Below are 4662 nucleotides of genomic sequence, written 5' to 3'. Positions count from 1 at the left end.
TTGGAAAATGGGTATAGTTTTATTTTATGTCATCAATAAATTTGTTTATGGAAAAAATGGGTGTTAAGGTGCTGGTATTTCGTGGGATAACGATGCTTTAGCATATCAATGGATATCAGTTAAAACACATTCACATATTGGGTATCTTAAATAATCAAAATTGGTTCCATTTTAATTACATGTTTTTTACGGTGTTTTTCACAAACATCACTGCAGTATTTTGAACGTCAAATACAGGTACATTACATATCTGCTATTCTTTCCCCTAACACACCAATCAAATTGACTTTTGTGCTTTGTCTTGCACATTTTTCATTTTTTTTTTGTCGAAATTCAAAAAGAATTTTAAAACTTATATAAACCGAATAAATTACCACATTAATTATTGCCACTTTCCTCATACATCGGACGCCTGATAACAAAGCGGTGAAGAGCTGGCATTTTTATTAATGAAAACTTTGCCTTCAAATTTATGACTTTGCTTCATTATATGATTAAAGTACCCTGCTTTTTGGTATTGCCCACCAATTCATGTTTTGTGACGGTGAATTCAAAATTTTTTAACATCGTATTTTCATTAATCAGTCTTTTTTCCGTACTGTCTTCAAATTTAATGAAAAATTTAGTTCCACGGTGTTTGTGAGCAAATTCTAAACTACATGTGCATAATCATAAATATTTTTGTAATTGCTTAGTATATTTATGTCATGGGTATTTGTTGTTGGTATGTTATTATTAATTTTATTACAAAACTATAGTTTCACAATTTTTAAAAATGTATTAAAGCAGTGGGGAAACACTGCACATTAAACGCAGCAATTGGAGGGGAAAAAGGCCTGCATCCGCATACGTCTTGTTTTGTTTATCTGCACGGGTGTTACCACTGCAAGATAACAGACCGTCAACTCCTCATTTTACAAATACACCTGTTACGGGTCTGCCTACGTTACGATTGCTCAAAGGTTTCCTACCATAAAGGTAGTGTTTGGAGCCGTTGTCTCGAAACTACACCCTCCGTCCCACATTTACTGTTCAAATTTGTTTTTCGCACGGTCTAAGAAAAAACAGTTAATTTTGTTCGAACAATCAATTTAAGTAACTTTTTTCCTAAAATACCATCACATTAATTACATTACAACTTTATGGAAACTTCAATTAATGGTAAAAAAAGAATCAACTCTCATTATATAAAGTGGGTATATAGTAACAACATCTTACATTTAATAAGGCTATTTTACGAAAATTTAAATACAACTAAAATTTTCAATTCAATTGAAAAATGTACTAGAATTTGGGACAGACGCAAGAGCAAAATTGGACTATCAAAGTACGATGGAGGGAGTAGTACGGATACCTCTCCTCTGCTTTTCCTTCTTCCAAATTATTATCCCGCTCGCATGCGCGGTTTACATTTATTATTTGTTCAAACTTCGGTTCGTTCTTTACGCATAATTTTTTGCCCAGGGCCTTGGCAGCATTTTCCCCTTGCTAACGGGTAGATTTGCAAATGTATAAATGAGCAGTGGTTCTGAGTTGCAATTACACTGCCCCGGCCCACCAAACTGCGTTGCAAACGGCTGACGAACCTCTGCTGTTAACTTGCAGCAGCGGACAACATGTTAACGTTGCATCTCCACGCGCGATGCCACGGCTAAACGTCTCCGTCTGCAATCCATCCACCTGCAACACGTGTCGGCCTCTGGAGGCCTTCCTACCATAGGCACGGTCAACCCGTTCCCACCATAAAGGTATCCGTTGTACTTCATAGAAATGTCAATCTTTTGATAAGTTATCATTGTACTTTATCTTTTCATAGCCATTAGATTCAAATATAAAGTACTAGATTAATTGAGATTGAATAGTCCAGCTTTGAATAGTGCAGCCCACCCTACTACATATACTAATTGCTGCTGTCCCGCTTCATTTCTCTTCCATTCGCACATATCAGAAACAAATCTTCCTTCACTTTCTGATCCTTTGGTACCATTTTTCTTAGCTTTTCCTTCATCATATATATGCATTTAGTAACATATAGCTTCTTTTACATGTTTTCTGTTTTCACGTTGCAGCATTGCTTTCAGCATTGAAGATTTGACTTGCACCATCACTTTACGTCAGGTTAGTCATATTACTCATAACTAGCCTGCCTAATGTTTGATAAAATGCTTGTTAAGCTTTCTTAATGCTTCATATTTACAAATTTCATAAGTATTGGTAGTTACTTATTATTGAATTATATATTCTGTGTGCTTATGATTGTGAGCTCCGTTAATGAATTTTCAAGTAACATGATGGTTAGTCTAAGCTATTTGTTCATGTGCAAGATGTTTGCTTATTTCTTTAATGCATAGCTAAGATAATTGAATGCCTATTTCATCATGAGTTAAATTTTGACAGTCATAAGAAACGAAGAATGAACTAGACAAGCTAACATAATTATTGACTCGGCTGACAAAGGATGTAATAACAAATTTTATGCTAATCAATATCAGGAAATTGTAACATGCAAGTTGAAGACCAAAATTTCAAAAGTTCAGTGGGAGAAGAAGCTGAAAAATTGACGCCCGTCCAAGCTGCTGAACTGACCGAAACAAACAATCAGGTATCAAAGAAAAGCAACTACAAACTACTAACATATTAAATCTATTTGCTTCTTAACATATTTCTATGTAACTACAGCAGGCTATGAATTTACTCCATCATATAACACAAGCAATCCAATGAAAAACACTTATGTGTTTTATTAAGAAAGCAACTCCAAAAGAAAAAGCAATCAAAGGAACACCTTTCACCATTGTCACAAGCTATGAAGCTGAACAACTTGTAGCTGGCCAGCAGACTTCAATGAACCTTCACAATGATCATGCATAAAATTAATGTACTTCAACTCAGTCTCTTTTGTGTTAATGTACTTCAACTTAGTTCTTTTGACTTCCTAACTATGTATCTTTTAATTCTATTATCTTGTATTTGTCAATCCTTTATGTTAATGTACTTCAATTTACTCTCTTTTGCCTTCAAAATTAAATTTACTGAAAAGCTATGAATCCAATTCTAATATAAATGTCACCCTATGAAACATAAAAAACTTCTGCAAAAATGATAACCATTATTACTCCAATCTTAATCCCACATAGTGTGCCAATATGGAAAAGGCTTGAGTTTCAAGTTTCATGCAAGAGTAACTCAGCACCCTCTACCTGTCGATTATAGGTGACTCAAAACTTGACCCTTTTGTACGAGTGCGTGAGATAATGTCTACATTATGTCCCATTATCGTATCCGCCATATCTACAGTAGATACCCTATTTTCTCCATCTCGCCTCGTGCCATTAAGAAGGTCTTCCTGGTAAAGACCTCGACAGCATGGCTCTCAAGTTGATGCATTGGGGTAGAAGGAAGCAATGAAGTATGCTTAGTGAGGCATTGCCTTTTCTCTTTGTGCCGCAGTCAAGTAAGGACTACCTCAAATGCACATACATTTCTTTTGGATGATCTAAGAGGTGTTACGACACCAAGGATGACTGTACTAAACTAATCTCGTTGTAGACTGTTTTATTTTCCTTTGAATGCATCTTCAATTATCAAAAAAAAAAAAAAAAAACTCAAAACAGTTTCAAATCCCGAGTTAGATAAGTCTTGAGGACAACATACATTTTTCATATTTTTGCGTGCTCCTCATGCTGACAAAGAAATGGCCTTGCAAATAAACAAGTGCCACATAACCCTTCTTTTGTAAACCTTATCAAACCAAGAATTGCCATGGTAGTTGTGTTTGTTAACAACCTCAGCCCACTTGCATTTAAACTGGTTCGATGAACTATTCATAAACGTAAACCCTTTGAATATGGGAAGAAAGCTTTGTTTTTCAGCTTCCTATTGCAATTCTATTCCAAATGCCAACTGCTTAGTATATGCTTTACATTCGGGAGCCATCTGTCCATAGCTTTTTTCACTCCGTTGTCCTAATCTATAACTAATCAACATGGCTTCTTGCCTTCCATTGCATCGAGAAAAACGCTCAACACCCAATCATAGCCATCCTCATCCTCATGAGCCACCAATGCAGAGTCAAAAATGCAGGTAGAAAAGTGATTGATCACTCCGCACAAAACAACAAGTGAATACTCATAGTCGTTGGTGTTATATGTACTATCAAAAACGAACACATCCCCGAGGCATTATAGTTATCCTTGGCATGAGAGTCTACCCAAAACAACCGTATCATTTGATTTTCATTGTTCAACATGAACTATCGTAGAAGTAGGGGTTGCCGTCCTTCTTGACAGTCATGAATGCAATAGCAGCACCTACATCCCTGCTAACTATTTTCACAGCTCTGTCACTATGAATTTTGATGTAAAGGTCCTTCAACCTAAAGCCAACATTTTCCAGGGCAAAGAGTTTCATTATCTTGCTAGCACCAACTCCAACGCTTCACAATATATGTGCCTGCATAATGTGCATCCGTGACATTTCTATGCGATCTATCGAAACAAATACTGCCTGGATTCATGAACTTGTGACTATGCTGGCTTACGTACTCCATGACCATATACTTTCCTAACCGAATTTCAAGTTTTATCTTGAAATAGGTTGGGCAATTAATCCGTGTAGTTGCCTTCTGCTCCTGGACTCGATCTTGCCTTTGCACATGTTTCG

At 36.1% G+C, this 4662-nt stretch overlaps 1 long non-coding RNA gene across 1 annotated transcript; it reads left to right on the top strand.

The window, feature by feature from the left end:
* Window positions 1-1801: 1801 nt before the first annotated feature.
* LOC113729734 (uncharacterized) lies at window positions 1802-2930 on the top strand. The gene is made up of 4 exons (XR_003458194.2): window positions 1802-1980; window positions 2070-2118; window positions 2493-2602; window positions 2680-2930. It is a non-coding gene; the product is annotated as an uncharacterized lncRNA (long non-coding RNA).
* The last annotated feature ends 1732 nt before the right edge of the window (window positions 2931-4662 follow it).

This window comes from Coffea arabica, chromosome 2e (genome assembly GCF_036785885.1).
Source record: "Coffea arabica cultivar ET-39 chromosome 2e, Coffea Arabica ET-39 HiFi, whole genome shotgun sequence".
NCBI lineage: Eukaryota > Viridiplantae > Streptophyta > Magnoliopsida > Gentianales > Rubiaceae > Coffea > Coffea arabica.
Note: the sequence above shows the minus strand (reverse complement) of the source record. Positions and strands in the feature narration are given on the sequence as shown.